The sequence below is a fragment of the Misgurnus anguillicaudatus genome, chromosome 23 (genome assembly GCF_027580225.2).
Source record: "Misgurnus anguillicaudatus chromosome 23, ASM2758022v2, whole genome shotgun sequence".
NCBI lineage: Eukaryota > Metazoa > Chordata > Actinopteri > Cypriniformes > Cobitidae > Misgurnus > Misgurnus anguillicaudatus.
This window is the reverse complement of record NC_073359.2, coordinates 24,363,554-24,384,228: the sequence shown is the minus strand read 5'-3', so window position 1 is coordinate 24,384,228 and position 20,675 is coordinate 24,363,554. Positions and strand designations below refer to the sequence as shown.

The window sequence follows — 20,675 nt, the reverse complement described above, 5'->3', positions numbered from 1 at the left end:
TAAACAAAATCATTCAAAATATTCTTTATTATCATGAAAATACCTGAAACAATCTGAAGAACGGCGATATACATATTCCTGTAGACATTTCCTGGAATAGGGTTCGTAAAGCTACTTCTTCTGTTGCACAATTGGAGTTTCTGCACGAGAGCGCCCCCTAGCTTTTGGATGTGGCGCATTTCACCGTAATTCGTTCAAATTCATTCATTGAGAAAACACGCATTTGCACGATAAATCGTTACAGCCCTAGTTTACGATATTAAATATTAAAGTATACTACAGTATTTACTACATCAGTTCACTGTAGTATGCATTAACAAAGTGGAGTTTAAGTATACTACTGTATTTACTACAGTTCATTAGTTCACTATAGTTAATTCTTAAGAATATTATAGTATGCATTAACAAAGTGTAGTAATTACAATAATATGAAGGTATACTACAGTATTTACTACATCAGTTCACTATAGTATGCATTAAAAAAGTGTAGTAATTACTATAATACGCTACAGTATACTACAATTTTACTGTAGGAAATATTTACGTATACTACCTTATTTACTACAGTTCATCAGTTCACTATAGTTAATACTACAGAATATTATAGTATACATTAAAAAAGTGTAGTTATTACAATAATATACTACAGTATGCTACAATTTTACTATAGGAAATATTTAAGTAGGCCTATAGTAAAATATTTACTACAGTTCATTAGTTCACTATAGTTAATACTGAAGAATATTATAGTATACATGAACAAAGTGTAGTAATTACAATAATATGAAGGTATACAACAGTATTTACTACATCAGTTCACTATAGTATGCATTAACAAAGTGGAGTTTAAGTGTACTACTGTATTTACTACAGTTCATTAGTTCACTATAGTTAATACTGAAGAATATTATTGATGCATTAACAAAGTGTAGTAATTACTATAATACGCTACAGTATACAACAATTTTACTGTAGGAAATATTTAAGGATACTACCTTATTTACTACAGTTCATCAGTTCACTATAGTTAATACTACAGAATATTATAGTATATATTAAAAAAGTGTAGATATTACTATAATATAGCACAGTATACTACAATTTTACTATAGTAAATATTTAAGTAGGCCTATACTAAAATATTTACTACAGTTCATCAGTTCACTATAGTTAATACTACAAAATATTGTAGTATACATTAACAAAGTGTAATAATTATTACTATGAAATATTCTACAGTATACTACAATTTTACTATAGTAAATATTTAAGTATACTACGATATTTACTACAGCTCATCAGTAAATTATAGTTAATACTACAGAATATTGTAGTATACATTAACAAAGTATAATAATTATTACTAAAATATACCACAGTATACTAGAATTTCAATATAGTAAATATTTAAGTATACTACCTACCGTATTTACTACAGTTCATCTGTACACTATAGTTTATACTACAGAATATTGTAGTATCCATTAAAAAAGTGTAATAATTAATATACTACAGTATACTACAATTTTACTATATAAATATTTAAGTTGGCCTATACTACATTTACTACAGTTCATCAGTTCACTATAGTTAATACTACAGAATATTGTAGTATACATTAACAAAGTATAATAATTATTACTAAAATATACTACAGTATACTACAATTTTACTATAGTAAATATTTAAGTATACTACCATATTTACTACAGTTTATCAGTACATTATAGTTAATACTACAGAATATTGTAGTATACATTAACAAAGTGTAGTAATTAATACTATAATATACTACAGTATGCTACAATTTTACTATTGTAAATATTTAAGTATACTACCTACCGTATTTACGATAGTTCATCAGTTCACAATAGTTAAAACTACAGAATATTATAGTATACATTAACAAAGTGTAGTAATTAATACTATAATATACTACAGTATACTACAATTTTACTATTGTAAATATTTAAGTATACTACCTACCGTATTTACGACAGTTCATCAGTTCACTATAGTTAAAACTACAGAATATTATAGTATACATTAACAACGTGTAGTAATTAATACTATAATATACTACAGTATACTACAATTTTACTATTGTAAATATTTAAGTATGCTACCATATTTACTACAGTTCATCAGTACACTATAGTTAATACGACTAAATAGTATAGCATACATTAATAAAGTATAGTGATTACTGTAATATACTACAGTATACTACAATTTACCACAGTTTACAATAGTAAATATTTAGGTATACTTACGTATTTACTACATCAATTCAGTATAGTTAAACTACAGAATAGTATACTTTAACAAAGTGTAGTAATATACTACAGTGTATACGGTTAACACTAGTAAAAACTAAAGTATACTACAGTTTATTTTCATGTGGGACAATATTGGGATTTGTACACATGTGGCATTGTAATGCTAATAGCTTAAAAATATCACAGAAGCAGCGTTAGTAAACATAGGCCTCCAGTGTTTCGTAGCTTTGATAGCATCTCTGCATGTGACGGGCGAACGTCTGTAAATTTTAACACATTAGCTCAAAGCCGTCGTGTGTTTTGAGCAGTGACTGTGTGAAGTGAAACGCTCTGATTGCACCGCAGGGGATAAAGAAGGCAGAAGCCACTTCACGCTTCCCGATATGCCATTACAGACCGTGGGATTGATATAATGACGCTGTCTTCCGAACGTACAATTTTCACAATATTATTCTGTATCGAAATAGCACAGACTACCGAAAATGTGTGTGTGTGTGAGTGCATGTGTGAGGTTATGTGTATGTTTGTGTGTAGAAGTGACAAATAGTCTCGGTGAGCATGCTGTGTGAAATCAAGCACAAATAGAGACAGAGACCGTAAGGGGACTGACACACACCATCTCACCCTAGTGCTCCTATAAAAGTGAATTTGTCAGTAATCAGACTCCTGTTGTCAGACAAATCCCTCTTCATTTTCCCCGGCGTCTTTTTTCTGGTTCTGTCCAACTGACCTGTTTCCTGTCTGAATTTTGGTAACCGCAGGCAACACATCGGCTCTGTTTGAAAACCTTTGCAGCTTCCTACCTAGATCTAATTTAAAGGCGCTGTAGGTGTGATACAGTACCAACATAAAGGCTTTTCCAATATATTACCAAATAAAATACCTCAGTTTGGCCAAATCCTAAGCTATAGCATTGCATGCAGTTGAATCTTGTTCTAATAGCGCATTACTGACATAAACTTCAATATTTTATGAGTTTCATCACACTTTTAACTAACACTTATAACTGTTGTCTCAGAGCAGCAGTTGTGCGTTTTACTGCCAAAACAGAAATTATTGCAATAAGAGTGAATCAATACGGCGCAGGTCCGGTTCCAGAAATCTCAAATCGATTCCAAAGCGCACAACCTTTCCTTGTGGACCCGCAAGGGTTTTGGACGTTTTATACTGTATAAGAAAGTTTATTAGCTGAGAACAAAATGCACATTGAATTTCTCCTTGAAACTGACGATATAAATAAATTAGGGCTGTCAAAATTAACGCGTTAATAACGCGTTAACGCAAATTCATTTTAACGCAACTAATTTTATTAACGCCGATTAACGCAACGCGCAATTTCTGTTTGACCCTTGGTCCAGCCCATAGTTGAATGAACAGAGACGCAGACAAATGGGAACCTGTCTAAATAATTCAAAGGTTTTCATAGAAATAAGAACATTAACCAAATCGTCTAGCAAATCCAATGCTCTAAATGCTCGTTGGACATCTGAAATGATCTATATTTATACGTCTGAGGTGTAAAAGCCAATTTATACTTTTGCGTCAGGGTTACGCCGTAGGGTACGCCAGACGCTACGCACGTAGGCAACGCCGTCATGAGCATTTATACTTCTGCGTTTTTGTTGCTCTGCAGTTACACCGCCGAAATGCGTAGGAGGAAACACAATGCATTCACGCCGACCAATCACAGATCTTGCGGTCCGCGTCGTTTCGACGTGTAGTTACATTTTTGAGGAGGTGCACGTCAGGTACTGCGAAGGCTACGGCGACAGGGTTCGCGTCTATGCGTATGTTACGGCGTACCTACAGTGGGGCAAAAAAGTATCCAGCCAGCCACCAATTGCTCAAGCCCTCACACCCAAAAAGACGAGAGAGGCCTGCAACTTCTGTCAAAGGCACACGGCAACCACGAGAGACAAAATGAGAAAAAAAATCCAGAAAATCACACCGTCTGACCCTCCAAGAATTTACTTGCAAACCATGGTGAAAAATAAGTATTTGGTCAATAACAAAAGTTTATGTCAATACTTTGTTATATACCCTTTGTTGGCAATGACAGAGATCAAACGTTTTCTGTAAGTCTCCACAAGGTTTTTACATATTGTTGCTGGTAGTTTGGCCCATTCCTCCATGCAGATCTCCTCTAGAGCAGTGATGTTTTAGGGCTGTCGCTGGGCAACTCAGATTTTCAACTCCCTCCAAAGATTTTCTATGGGGTTGAGATCTGGAGACTGGCTAGGCCACTCCAGGACCTTGAAATTATTCTTACGAAACCACTCCTTCTTTGCCCGGGCGGTATGTTTGGGATCACTGCCATACTGAAAGATCCAGCCACGTTTCATCTTCAATGCCCTTGCCGACGAAAGGAGGTTTTGAGTCAAAATCTCACGATACATGGCCCCATTCATTCTTTCCTTAACTCGGATCAGTCGTCCTGGTCCCTTTGCAAAAAAACAGACCCAAAGCATGAGGTTTCCACCCCCATGCTTCACAGTAGGTATGGTGTTCTTTGAATGCAACTCAGCATCTTTCTCCTCCAAACACAAGAAGTTGAGTTTCTACCTAAAAGTTATGTTTTGGTTTCATCTGACCATATGACATTCTCCCACTCTTCTTCTGGATCATCCAAATGCTCTCTAGCAAACTTCAGACGGGTCCGGACATGTACTGGCTTAAGCAGGTGGACACATCTGGCACTGCAGGAATTGAGTCCCTGGCTGCATAGTGTGTTACTGATGGTAGCCTTTGTTACTTTGGTCCCAGCTCTCTGCAGGTCATTCACTAGGTTCCCCCATGTGGTTCTGGGATTTTTGCTCACCATTCTGGTGATAATTTTTACCCTACGGGATGAGATCTTGCGTGGAGCCCCAGATCGAGGGACATTATCAGTGTTCTTGTATGTCTTTCATTTTGTAATAATTGCTCTCACAGTTGATTTCTTCACACCAAGCTGCTTACCTATTGCAGATTCAGTCTTCCCAGCCTGGTGCAGGTCTACAATTTTGTTTCTGGTGTCCTTTGACAGCTCTTTGGTCTTGGCCATAGTTGAGTTTGCATTCTGACTGTTTTAGGTTGTGGACAGGTGTCTTTTATACTGCTAACAAGTTCAAACAGGTGCCATTAATACAGGTAACAAGTGGAGGACAGAGGATCCTCTTAAAGAAGAAGTTACAGGTCTGTGAGAGAAAGAAATCTTGCTTTTTTGTTATTGACCAAATACTTATTTTCCACCATAAACCGCAAACAAATTCTCAAAAAATCAGACAATGTGATTCTCTGGATTTTTTTCCTCATTTTGTCTCTCATAGTTGAAGTGTACCTATGATGAAAATTACAGGCCTCTCTCATCTTTTTAAGTGGGAGAACTTGCACAATTGGTGGTTGACTAAATACTTTTTTGCCCCACTGTATAACGCGCACCTAACGCAAAAGTATAAATTGGCCTTAACGTTCCCGTCCTTCTAATGCTTAATCTAATACAAAGATGCGTCTGAATTCATTTTGGTTTCGCTTTTATGCATGACTTAGAAAATAGACTGCAGGACTTGCTTGATGTTAAAAGAGTCATTAAGAGAGATAAAGTTCGGTACCTGATTAATGTTAAAGAGTTATTAAGAGCGACAAGACTCAAAAGCGATCTCCTCACGCTGACTGACATCTGAAGTGCGTGCACACAGACGCGCGAGTGCGCGACCCGGATATATAGACATCTACACAAAAGTTTTACAAATATCTGCTTTGATAAGAATTCACGCAAGTAGGATCTATAATCTGTTATGTATTAAGTAAATGTTTGGTTAACTGTTGGGTAAAAATATCTGATGTGTAACATTATATTAGATCACTTAGATTTTAAGCAGTCTGTCACAATGTCAATCAAACAAAAGAAAAAAAGTTTAACATATATTGATTATGTTTTTGCTTTGTGTGTGCTAAATCTTATAGTTTTATCAGTGATTTTAAGGTATTGATGTGGTAATTTAATGTATGGATGTGGTGATTTTTCTGGTCATTTAACTTTGCTGACTCTTTCAACTTCAAACAGGTGTAGTTCTGTCTTATTTTGTTATATTCCACCAAATCATGCATTGTTCTATGTTTTAATAGAGAATGTCAAAATATATACAACAATTTCTTTGAAAATTAGCTAATTTCGACTAAATTTGACAGCACATGTCAAAAATGATGCAGCATCAAATAAAAATGGAGAAAGAAAATTCTTCTTAAAGGAAAATGCATATACAAAACAATGGCTTGATGGTTCTGTTAAAAATGTAAACAGGCTGTTGTTAACATACATTTGCATAAAGCATCTATATATGTATATATGATCAGAGTATTAAAAACCTGAAAAGTGTTAAATTAGGGTAAATTTAGAACGGATAAAAATGTGCGATTAATTTGCGATTAATCGCGAGTTAACTCATGAAATCATGCGATTAATCTAGATTAATTTTTTTAATCTATTGACAGCCCTAAAATAAATATAATTTTGCAATTTATAAACATACACAGCTATGAAATCCTTCACTGAAAAACATATTACTGTACAAAGAAGTATTGTGGTAGTATAAAATAATGTCTTATGAATGTCAAAAAAAAAAGAAAAAAAAATACTACTTCTACTACTACTATTATTTAATAATAATAATAATAATAATTTGCCTTCTCTGACATTTTTACTGCACCATTGAGTAACTTATTTGTAAATCTTAACATTGTGACCTCTTAAGGGCATCTCTTTGTAGATGTTTAAAGGGGTCGGTAAATCTAAACGCAACTATTGTGAGGTCAGAAACAAACAGAACGGTTTCTCTCTGTCCAGACGGGAGCTTGCGCTGTGTTTGCACGGCACACAGAGACGTGTGGAGCAATAATTAGTCTTGACAGTGATGTGACAGCAGAAAGCTCAAGGGCATAGTAAGGCGAAAAACCAAAGGTAAACACACACATAGACACACATCTGAGCTGTACCACTGCCTAATGACCAACAGTAAACCAATAACTAGTTGGTCATACTGGTTTAAACTGCTTAAGATGATTTATTTATATTAGTAGCTTTACGAAAATAAACCATGTTTTTGTGGTTTAACTGTAGTAATTATGTTTTTGGTGTATTAATTACTATTAGCAAAACCATGGTTTTACTAGAGTAACTATGTTTTTTTGGTTTTAACTGTAGTAAAACCATGGTTAATTTTCATAAGGGTACTGTTTTCACACCCAGCACACCATAGTTACCACATAGCAATGTGCTAGCAACCACACAGCACACCCTACCGACTGCAAAATGCTAACAACCACCCAGCACACCTTAGTAACCACATAGCAGTTTACTAACAACCACTCAGCACGCTCTAGTAACCGGATAGCAATATGCTAGCAACCACTCAGCACACCCTAGCACCTATATAATAATGCTAGCAACCACCCAGCGCACATTAGCACCCATAGATAACTAGATACGACATTCGACCACTCCATATATGTAGACGCGTCCGCCATTTTAGAACGGTTCTGAGGCATACGTTACTCACAGCTGTTCACTGTTTAGCCTTTGGTAGTTTGATTGTGAATCTTGTATTAACGCAGTATTCATTTTTTTTTAAATACAGTAACTTTTTAATGCAGTGTTCGTTAACGCTTTCGTCTTGATGTATTGTGTAAGCAGTTACAATGTTTGGGTCTACATAGCAGCACGTAACATTTGATAAATATACAGTGGTACGATTGTCGGCGCACAGTCAGTTTGTTTGCTCTCGGACTTGGCAGGGTTGCCAGATTTGCGTCAATCCCAATTACCTATTCCCAAATACCAAAACTTTACTCTCATAAATAAAATAAAATTATCTTAAAGGCGGAGTCCACAATGTTTGAAAGCCAATGTTGATATTTGAAATCACCTAAACAAACACGCCCCTACCCAAATAGAATCTGGACCTTCTGTTGATAAACCCGCCCCACACATACGCAACCCGGCAAGGATGTTGGTTAGCAGACACGCTCCTTACTGCTGATTGGCTATCAGTGTGTTTTGGTAGTCGCCCCGTCTCCTTTTCCAAAGCGTTTTTCAAACATCGTGGACTCCGCCTTTAATATTTACAGCAGGTGAACAAAATACTTCCACATTTAATTAGTGAGAAAAAATTCATGACAACTGTTTTGAAATAATCAGATTTTGCATGAAAATACTGTTTCATACCGCCTAGGAACGTTCCAATATGGCGGACGACATACACAAAACAGCCCATAGAAACAGCTGCTAATGACATGTCTATGTTAGCAACATGCTAGCAACCACCCGGCACAGTTTAGCCAAAAGATAGCAACGTGTCAGAGACAGTAGGTACTAAATTAGATAAATATGGATAGTATGAATGAATTCGGACGTACTACATCCGCCATGTTAATACATCACATTACATATATTGTCATAACAAAAAGTTACTCGTTAACTGGATCTATGTTAAACACACGCAATTAAACCACAGGGGACAGCTGTTTTATATATGTATTTGCATTTAAATAGAGCCACGTTACCGCTTTTGGACATTTTTGCATAAAGCAACGCCTCTCCTTCTTCGTTGAATAACGGGATAGTAAAGGGTCTATCGAATAAACAATTCGGGATCTTGAAGTAGTAGGTCATCCGGGTATTTTTCGCCTACTGTTTTTGGAATACTATGACTTCGGACATACTACTCACCTCGCCTACTGCATTTCGCCTACTATATAGTATGGAAGTAGGAAATTTCGGACGCAGCCCACCTAACACACCCATATAGCAAGAGACTAGCAACAACCCAGCACACCCTAGCGACTGCATAGCAACATGCTAGCAACAACCTAACACATATTAGCGACTGCATAGCAACCACCCCAACAATTCCCAACATTAGTATTGTTTGACACAGTCAAGCATCATTCAAATCAGGTTGTTCTTGCTGAGATTAATGAGATGTCTTTCTCTGTTTTTCTGCTGGTTATGTTTATCTTTTGATATGACTGAATATGAAGAAAAAATATTAGCATTTTTTTTCTAGCATGTTTTGTCTCAGAATAAATAAATGCCAAACATAATAGGCAAATTACCATTTCTTCGGGGTATCAAGCAGCCGTGTATGTGTATGTGTGTGCGCGCACAAGTCTGTGTTTCGGTGATAAGAGGTATTTTATATATGAAATAACTCCAGGCTTGCAAATATTAGCTTATGTGATTAAAATATGCTCTTTGAAATTCCTCTTGAGCTTAACAAGCGTGTCTAAATTCAGATTATAAATCATTTCACGTTATGGAAATTCATTCGCTGAGTCACTAGTAAGAAATTTTATTTACGTTTGAAAGGTGCTTTTATCCAAAGCGACTTACAGTCCATTAAAGCTATACATTTTATCAGTGCTTGTATTCCCTAGGGATCAAACCCATGACCGCTGGGTTGCTAATGCAATGCTCTACCAATTGAGTTACAGGAACAACTATTTGTTATATTAATTATTTCATTCAGTTCAGTTAAAATGGTGGCCAAAGAAAGCAAAGTTTTTCTCACAGAAATGTTTAATGGTTTTAGTATAGCAATACAAACTTTAATAGCTACAGTATATTCGCAAATATATTTTTAATTAACGTAGCTTTCCATCCAAATGATATCTTGAGACCAGTGGCGGCTCGTGCAAAATCAAAATATGTTTTCGGAGTGTCATGTGTGTTGCTTGTGCTTTTATAATATGTGTTTGTTGCGTCATGTGAACCATGTGCATCACGTGTTTTGTCAAAATAAGTGCCTGCTGCACACACATCAAAACCGTTTATGATAAAAGTTACGCTCGCTTTCACAAAATACACGCAAGACACTCCCTTAACGGTAAACTCAGATTACGCATGAGATTATGCGAGTATCTGGCAAAAGCGAGCGTCTCTTTTATTATAAACCCTTTAGATGCGTCTGCACAAGGCACTTATTTTGACAAAACACGTGATGCGGATAGGATAACTCGCCACGCAGAACACATATTTAAAAGTTACGAACCAAACAAATGACGGGCTACATGCATGTTGTGACGAACTTCGCATCAAGTGCTCTCGAAAAAAGAAGTCACCGGCCGCCACTGCTTGAGACCAAACATTAATCTTGGAAATTAGCGAAGAAAGACACAATTTGGCAATGCTAGCATTGAAACGTTGTGCAACGGTTAGCCTTTGCAAAGGTACAATTGTTTATGACTAGCTAAAATAAGATTAACGTCTTTTAACATACACGACCAAAACCCTAAAATTAAGAAGTAATAAAACTGAAAAAACAGTCGCAGATCATCCAAAAATTTGACAATTTCTTACTACTTGGATATCAACGCCAAAGCACAATTTTAATTATTTAAACTATTTAAATGTACGTTCGCAGAAAAGAACAAGAAATCCTTTCTGCCGTGCGAACTCAAACTGCATATTGAAGCAAGATATTTAAATTCAAAGATGTGTAACCATCAGATAATTTACATGTGACTCTATTAACACACAGGCTTGCGCATAAAACCCCTGCTGTCGCAACGACTGTTCGACATCAAAACACATCGCGGCTGTTGAACGCGCGTTCGATGTATTCTTAATGAAACTCATTTAAATGAGTCATTTATCAGGGCAAAAAAACAGCTGCTCGCCCCTCTCAGATCCTCCGAATCTTCATCAGGGATCTAAATTAAAATGCTCGCATTAACATTTTGCAATGGACGGTCGGGGGTTGACAAGCTCTTTTAATAAAGATCACACAGAGCATAATATAAACCGGTGCTACTGTAGCTTAATTGGTAGCAGTGCAAAGGTCATGGGTTCAATCCACACACATACTAGAAAAATGTATAGCTTGAATGCACTGCTTTGGATGAAATACATTGCCAAATGTATAAATGTAAATTAATATGGCTTGTTGGGTTTGATTTCAGTCACATATTTCTTTCTCTTTGTATTTTACGGATGACACCCGAGACAGTAAGGATCTCTGCATTGATGCACCTGCTGGTTTGATCTCACTGGATCATTCGCATATTGCTTGACATCATGTGACATCTGCTAAACCTCTGACATGCCGGAAGAGACAGGTGTTTCTGTGTTGCTTTAAATGGGCGGGACGTGACCTAAAAACCTGACTGTCCCTGACCTGCACATTAAGGGTTTGTGTGTTTCTAACCTTGAAGGTCTGCTCTGGTGTAAGTGTGGTAATGATGAGTGTTTGTGTCCCGTGCCCTTTTGATCTTTGCAGCCTTAGCTTTTGGGTCGAGAAAATACAGAAATGTTTGCGTAGAACAAAAAATGCACAATCTTTGCAGACACAACAAAAGCATTAGACTAAACAAAACATGATAATAAGATTTATAGAGCTAAGATGCAAAACCCGTTAATGGGGCGTACACAGCAAAAATGAATTCAATGATTTGCGCGAGTAGATTACATACAAAGTCGATGCAAAGACGCGAACTCCAGCGGGGCGATGCGAATGACGTGAATTGGGCGGCGCAATTGCCGCAAAAACACGTGCTATTTTCGTAAAACGCGTCTTTGCGCAAGTTGAAAAGTGTTAACTCATGTGAAAGTTCGCATGATGCAAAGTTAAATCCCACGAGTAATCTAAAGCGTTGAATGCGATGCTTCGCGTTTGGTGTGTATGCACCATAAAAGTGCGTCTGACTTGTTTTATTGTAAATTAGGATTTTTATCAGCCTCTTAAGGATTTTGCCAACGAAGCAATATTTCTGAATGACCTGAGGCCAGGATTAAGCAGATTTGAAGTGAAAGTTTATATTTGATGGACGTATAATACGTGCTGAGAGCATTCGATTAATATCATCATCTTATTTTTGACGGAGGTGGCGATTTGGAGGCTTTCGCATTTGTGCTCCTCATTTGTTTTCGATTAGAAGTGTTTTTCGTTATTAGGTTGCAAAATAAAACTTGAAACGTAATTTTTTTAACAAATTCACAAAAGTTAATGCAATTCCAATAAAAATATTTCATATATTAACAGGGTTGCAGATTTTTTACCAAAGATTAGTAACTACGGTACTTAAATTAAGGTTTTAAACACAGGATCTTTCTGTAATAACATAAAAGCTAGGCGTGTGCTGTGATTATCTTTTTTCTGCTTGGTGCGTTTTATACACCAGGCAGACAGCCAGATACCTCAGGACGCCCTTAGTTTTTGGTTTCATGCCAGTGGATGTTTCAGGCAGCGTAATTGATAACTAATAGACGCAGTAACCTATGCCAGAGCTGCGGTACAATCATGGCATCAAATGGTAATATAGTGATACTCATAAATATTATATATAATATATATTATGCAGTAATTTATATTTACCATAGTACCACCACAATAACTGTGTACAGGTTAATACCATGCTATTAATTTAAACAAATTTGGAAAGTTACTTTCAAAAAACACAATGATACCAAAACCATAATATACCCAAAACACCATGACAGTACCAAAGGTCTTAAAAGGTCATGGGTTCGAATAAGCTTTCCATTTTTTTATGTATGGTTTGTTAGGATAGGACAATATTTGGATGAGATATAACTACAAAAAAATCTGGAATCTGAGGGGGGCAAAAAAATCTAAATATTGAGAAAATAGTCCTTAGAAACACATATTACTAATAATACATATTTTGATATATTTTTGATATTTTGATATAGGAAATGTACAAAATATCTTCATGAAACATCATCTTTACTTGATATCTTGAGGATTTTGGGCTTAAAATTGTATCATTTAGACCCATACAATATATTTTTGGCTATTGCTACAAATATCCCCATGCGACTTATGACTGGTTTTGTGGTCCAGTATATGTAAATATACCATTTAAGGGCACCTATTATACAAAATCCACTTTTATAAGCTGTTTGGACATAAATGTGTGTTGGCAGTGTGTGAACAAAACCCCAGCAGTCTCATTAGACATGCCATTTTAATTCTCTTAGCAATGTGATGTCACACTGCTAAAGCCCCGCCCATGGCTGCTAACTGACAATCCTGTATTACCATAGTTTCTGCCCTCAGCAAGTTGTACGCTGACTGCTATTTTCTCTGCGCTTCCCCGCGAAATCGGATATGTTTTAATTGAAAGCAGTTACTGTCTCTTTTGGTAAGAGAGCTAGAGAGCAGTAGCTAATTTGCATTTAAAGGTACAGACACGAAAACGGCTCGTTTTTGCTCCCACCCAAATAGGAGCGTTTTGTACATGCTGAAATAAATTATCTTTGGGGTATTTTGAACTGAATTTTATTCACAGACACATCCGAGACTTATATAGCCAGTGTTGGGGGTAACGCATTACAAGTAACGCGCATTACGCAATAATATTACTTTTCTGAAGTAATGAGTAAAGTAACGCATTACTTTATAGACCATTTCATTGGACGCATGTGCGGTGATGCGATATTTGCTAAACTGAACTCTTGAACAAATACCTCGTCCAAAATAACAAATGTTTTGGTTTCCTACGTAATCTACGTGTTGTTGTTTTTTTGCTTGTTATATAAATAAACTACGTTTAAAGTACTTTGTTGTATTTATTCTTAGCAGAGTTTACCGGAGGTTACGTGTTGACCACAGACGCTGCTTCTTTATGTTGTTACTGCTGAAACCGTCTATAAATGTACACATTAATATTTGAGTTATTTATTTATTATTATTTTGTTTATTTTTTATTAGTTTTTTAAAAAGAAATGCAACTTACTTTTCAGTTTAATTAATTTAATTTAAAAATAAAATAATGTACTGAATTAAACTGAACATATTAACGTAGAATTACACACTCTGTGCGCCTGAGCGAGAACAGTCAGAAAAGGAGATGGCAGACCAGAGCTTGAGATTTTTGCGAGCATAAAAACACCTGCAAGGCCTGAAAGAGATCAAGCCTCAGCCAAGTAAGAAAACGTAACTTAAAAGTAACGTAAGCATTACTTTCCGTGAAAAGTAACTAAGTAACGCAATTAGTTACTTTTTTGGGGAGTAACTTAATATTGTAATGCATTACTTTTAAAAGTAACTTCCCCAACACTAAAGATAACATCTTGTTAAAATAGGCATAATATATGCTCTTTAATGTGGTATAAAGTAAAAGTACCACAATTGTTGGCATTTTATTGTTTGCTTTTCGAACAAATTGCCTGACTTGGATTTGAAGGGCATGTTTTGTGGGTATTTTGTGTTGATCAGGCCGTTTTGCTTGACTTGAGCCGTTGGGTCAGCTTTGATGCGGGAAGGGTTGGCTGTCGCAGGGAGTTTGGAGCGCACTCAGTGACGAGGAGCGTAATGGAGTTATTTCTACAGACAGGGACGTGATGAGAGCGCCTGAGGATTTCGAACACCAACACACACAGGATGCTGCGGGGACAGCTGTCCCCAGACGCTTTAAATGGGCACAGTAAGGCAAAGGTCGTGTCCATATTGGGCAAGGTCATCAATGACCCACGGAGGGAAACATTTTGATGTCTTACACTAAAGATGAGTGATCTGTTTGTGTTGCTTAGTCTGACTAGTCGGTAAATTCAGGCTTAATAAAGTGCTGCCGCTTTTTTGAACACATTATTGAAGTAAGCAGGATACATCCCAGAGAGCAGACGACTTTGGGCCGGATCTGCGCCAAGGTCAGCAGCTCTGTGCAATTCCGTTGAGGAGTCGTGTGCTGTTTCCACCCAAAATTCTAATTGTCTGCATTTACTCCCCACATTTCTGGCTGTGGAAATACGGCATTATCACACATAGATAGTCTTAAAGGTACATACGCTACCAATACATCAAAGCTATCAAAACACCAGGTTTGTAACCTATTCACCACCTTCGGCCAATCTCAAATCGCCTGCTCTCAACAATCATCTCGCTATTATGTGTAATCTTTAAAAATTTAAGGCCTAGTTATTTGTCGAATTTCTGTCAGTCACCATATTGAAGAGCTGCACTTAGCATCTGTTATCTCCGACAAACATTTCTAATTGACGTCTGGTGGACGTGACCCTAAACCAGCCTAATTGAAAAGTCTCTCTCTCTTCTTTGCTATTACGTTCAGGTCATCTGTCCTTGACCCCTGTTTTTTGTGTGCTCTGTTTTCTGGAAGTTTCTCTCGGTTGCCGTGCCATTCACCGGATCCCACCGAGAGCTTTTCACCTGTCTCCTAACAACTCCCACAATGCAACACTGTACATCACAAGACTGACAATTAGAGAAATGAGAACCGGTATGTTCTTCCGAGACCGAAAATAATTGGATCGTAAGCGTTTGTGGACTCCTATGTGACTTGATTTACTTTTCGCAGCAATTTGTAGCAATTACCGTGATCGAGCCAATTTGTCATTATTGGAATCATTACCTTTTCGCCTTCTGCTTTATACTGAAGATTGTCTTATTTGGAAACAAGCGACAGCTGAAGTCAATCTCTTGTAATCACGTGGGATTGCTTTGTAAAGGTAAACATTCCTGTTTCCTAAACGGCGTTTGAAATTCTTTAGCTCTGCTTTTGTTAAACTGTCAGTACGGAGACACATTCTCATTGTGTACACACCTGTTTCCTTGTACTGTATGTCACCAAACAAATATTCAGAGAGTGAATGGACAAAAGAATCACCTGTGCAAACGAAATTAACCAAATTTTTGTTCCGTTTTCCTAAAGTCGAATAGTTTAGAAATCACACAGGAAATACAAAAATACATGCAAGATCAGGAGTCGAGGCAAATGTACGCTACGTTTATGATATGGTGATATAAGAATTACTGTTCATCACTAATCCGAGTTAAAAATACCTTTTACCATTCAATCCGTTTATCATTTTGTTGATAGAGGGCAGGAGGGTTCGGATTTTGGAGAAAAGATGTTTATCAAATCTCATCGCCCTTGAAAGGGATGACATCGATTCGGGAGCCAGACGATTCCTGACCCATCCTGCCCTTGAAGACGATCAATATAGGCACGCTCTCCGCTTCCTGAACCTCAGGAGAAAATAAAAACCAAATCACCAAACTCAACACGAATAAATTCAATATACCTGACGTCCATTATCGTGACAAAAGTTTGGGATTTAATGGAGTTTAGATGGAAATGATTACCAATAAATCGCTACAAAATAACATGCAATAATTAATAATATACATAGCTTCACAATAGGTTTCTATATTGAGCAATTTACAATCTTGAGCAATTTATAATCAAAAAAATTATATAAAATTACATTACATCAATAAATTAATAGCTAGTAATTCGTTTATCAATAAAATTATTTATAAAAGTAACAACTTTACAGCAATTTATATTAAACAATTTTTACATTGCATCATGCAACGTACAGTATAAAAAATAACGAAACCCCGCCATGTGTACCGCCCCTAACCCTGTGTACGTTACAACCAGCCTGATCTCACGAGAATTCGTAAGTATTTTACGAGTTGGCTAATTTGTCTGAATTTATACGAAGTTAATTCTACAAAAACTTTATTATCATAAAAACAATAACGAAACCCCACCCCTAACCCTGTGTACGTTACAACCAGCCTGATCTCACGAGAATTCGTATGTATTTTACGAGTTGGCTAATTTGTCTGAATTTATACGAAGTGAATTCTACAAAAACTTTATTATCATAAAAACAATAACGAAACCCCACCCCTAACCCTGTGTACGTTACAACCAGCGTGATCTCACGAAAATTCGTATGTATTTTACGAGTTGGCTAATTTGTCTGAATTTATACGAAGTGAATTCTACAAAAACTTTATTATCATAAAAACAATAACGAAACCCCACCCCTAACCCTGTGTACGGTACAACCAGCCTGATCTCACGAGAATTCGTACGTGTTTTACAAGTTGGCTAGTTTATATGAATTTGTACGAAGTTAATTCTATAAAAACATACGATTATCATAAAACAATAACGAAATCCCGCCCCAACCCTGTGTATGGTACAACCAGCTTGATCTCATGATAATTTGTACGTGTTTTATGAGTTGGCTTATTTATATAAATTTGTACGAAGTGAATTCTACAAAAACATGGTTATCATAAAAACAATAACGAAACGCCGCCCTGTGTACCGCCCATAACCCTGTGTACGGTACAACCAGCCTTATCTCACAAGAATTCGTAGGTGTTTTACGAGTTGGCTAATTTATATAAATTTGTACGAAGTGAATTCTACAAAAACATGGTTATCATAAAAACAAAAACAAAACCCCACCTCTAACCCTATGTACGATACAACCAGCCTGATCTCACGAGAATTCGTACATGTTTTACGAGTTGGGTATAACTGAATTCTACAAAAACATACGATTATCATAAAAACAATAATGAAACCACACCCTGTGTACCACCTCTAACCCTGCGTGCGGTTCAACCAGCCTGATCTCACGAGAATTAAGCCCGATTTATAGTCGTGTGTAAGTCTGTAGCCTGTGCGTAGCTCTGCGCAGCCTGACGTGCACCTTGCAAAATTTTTAACAGCGCGTCAGATCTACGCGGACCGCAAGCGCTGTGATTGGTCCACCAGAACCCCTCCCGTAAAAAACAGCGTCATAGGTATTTCCGTTTGCGATGGTGAAAACAAAGATGAGCCAAGTTGAGGAGTGATTTTACTCAAACTGCAACAAAAGTCGCTGTTTATTTACTTTCCATTATTGCTGGTCTTCTCAAAACATACACAACAAGTTGCTGTTTCTTCTTCGTTTGTGGGTTAACTTGCCAAGCTTCTTCTTAATTGACGGTCGCGCTGCTACTGTGGTTACACACGTGGATACTGCCTACCAGTGGTCTGCGCGTGTTTGCATGTCGACGCAGACGACGACGCAAAAGTATAAATAAAAACCGACGCGGAACCTACACCGCTGTGGCTCCGCCGTAGGACCTACGCACAACTATAACGACCCATTTAATAAGTATTTTGGCTAATTTGTATAAATTCGTACAAAGTGAATTCTACAAAAACATATGATTATCATAAAAAATAAAACCCCGCCTTTAACGTCACGGGGAAAAGCAAAACTTACAAAAATTTACAAATGTGGTCGTACGGTTTACTACGAATTAGACACCTATGCGTACCAAAATACGTACGAATTGCCATGAGATATAGCGTTCGGTACACCTGATGGTTTTCCAAGATGTGAAACTCTTTTCTTTTTCATCAAGATCAAATGAGTACTTTTGAAGTTTCAGTAGGCTTTTTTATTGAGTTGGAGTCCAGTCTGAAACTCTTAGTATCCTTTCTTTTCTTTAAAGCGCTATTCTCTAATAATTGAGAGCTGAAAACCTCCACAACCTCCAAGTTAACCTTGACTGCATCATAGAAACCCGAGGATGCTTCTGGAATGATATTTTATCTTCTAGTTGACCTCTTTAAAGATATAAAGTATATTCGAGGCACGCGTGTAGTGGTCCGTAACCTCTACATCTTGCCCTTGATTGCAACATGTACGAATGTGAATGTCGGCAGGTTTTGTTGCTCTCCAAGGATATAAATACAAGATTGTATATCTTTGTGTGCGCTCGTAGAAAATCTAATCTAAACAACATGTGTAATATGAAACTTGACCTGTGCAACTAAAACAAAAATCCATGTTTAAAGTTTAAATCAGGATAGCTCCACTTATTTATGCTGTTTATTGTGCTTCCTTTGAGTGTTAAGTGTAGTATTTTAATTTTAATAAAAACCAGGGGACCCCACCTAATTTATATTTTTGTGCTTTATAGGGGGTCCCTCAATGCTTATAGGAGGTCTGGGACCACCCCAGCCCCCCCTCAATTCGCACACTGGATAAACCCCAGCAAGAAATAGCCATCATTTGACCGTCTAGGTTAACTAGATCCGATATAGTCCGTCTATGAGTAACCCAATTTCAGCCAAAATGAACTTGAATTAGGTTACATGTCGTTTTTGCCCAAATAACTTGCAGATTCTTTGATATTCAATCATGTAAGGAAATTCAACAGTGATTACAAGGTGTTTGGTTTCATTTATTTTTGGGCTAAGGTTAGTCAAAAATCTAGACGTCTGGGTTGTGTATGGACAGCTATTATATGTCTTTTAAATCCAAAATTATTTGCTGGGACCTTTCGTATTATTTAAAGAGGTCACATAAGATTTCCTTGCTCGATGTACCATGCAGAAATGTAATACGTAACATTTGCATTGCAAACCTACTTTCCTATCCACCCAGAACATGTTTTGCAAGACAAGAGAAGTTTTTACAATGAAAGTAAATGGGGACCGAGGCTTTTAATTTTGCCTAACATTTCTTTTTGTGTTCCACAGGAGGAAAAAAGTCAAATGTGTTTGAAACAGTATAAGGGTGAGTGAATGAATAAGTGTCAATATAAAAGTGAATAAATGATGACAATGTATTTATTTATTTTTTTGGGTGACTTGTCCCTTTAAGAGTACGGAGCCCCTAAGGGGACATGGAGCAAAAATTAAAGTTTAGTTTTGCATGGGCACGTGAAACTATCGCGTGGGCACGTAAACTATCGTGTGCGCACATGAAACTATCGCGTGACTACACGCGATAGTTTCACATAAGCACGCCAAACTAAACTTTTTTTTCAAAATCCTGCACATGACGGTTTCGCGTTAGCACATGAAAGTTTCATGTGAGCACATGAAACTAAACTTTAGATTCAATGTCACCTTAGGGGCTCGGTATAAGAGTGTAAAGTTGACCCCAGCTTTTTTTTATTTTCACAAAAGTTTTACAAAATGCCTTCCAGGAAAATTTTCTTCTATAAATATATAAACGTACAAATATATCAAATAAAAGAACAGACCCTTTTCTTTCAAAAAAGAAAAAAAAACGGAAAAAATATATTAATATATTCATTTGTTCTCGTTTTATAACCCCTTACATAAGGGTAGGTTTCTTCAAAAATACAGAATTTTGGGCAAAAAGCTGAAATAATAGAATTTTTGATCCAATTCAGAACGATTCTCAAAACATACACAGAGTTTAAAATGATTTAAATTAGTTTTTGCTTCAGTTTTTTATAAATTGGTTAAAGGGGGTCGCACACCGGCTGCACAGCTCAGCGCCGGGCCGTTCTAAAAAAATCAAACACATTGTTTTCTATAAGTATACGCACACCGGCTCCGCCAGGTGGCGCCTGTCCGCGCTGCCCAGCTTCGACTCGGGAAGTTGCTCAAATCACCTGTCGCACCACACAGCGCCACTAACATAGTTTAACATTAAATAACATCATATTTGTCCCAAATCATTAACGATTAACATTGGCTGCTAACGTATATTTTGCAATTACATACATTACGTACATTTTGAAGTAGATGCTATCTGACGAAGCTCGCGCTATTTAATGTGTACTTCCGGTTTACAATACCTCCGAGTTGTCCAAGACGCGACTC

The 20,675-nt window shown here is 36.8% G+C and overlaps 1 long non-coding RNA gene across 1 annotated transcript in view; it reads left to right on the top strand.

Moving 5' to 3' along the window:
* LOC141359547 (uncharacterized) overlaps window positions 1-20,675 on the top strand; it is a 35,135-nt gene that overhangs the window by 9,282 nt on the left and 5,178 nt on the right. The window contains exon 2 of the long non-coding RNA XR_012366040.1: window positions 19,578-19,614. This is a non-coding gene — a long non-coding RNA (uncharacterized lncRNA). The remainder of the gene's footprint in view (window positions 1-19,577; window positions 19,615-20,675) is intronic.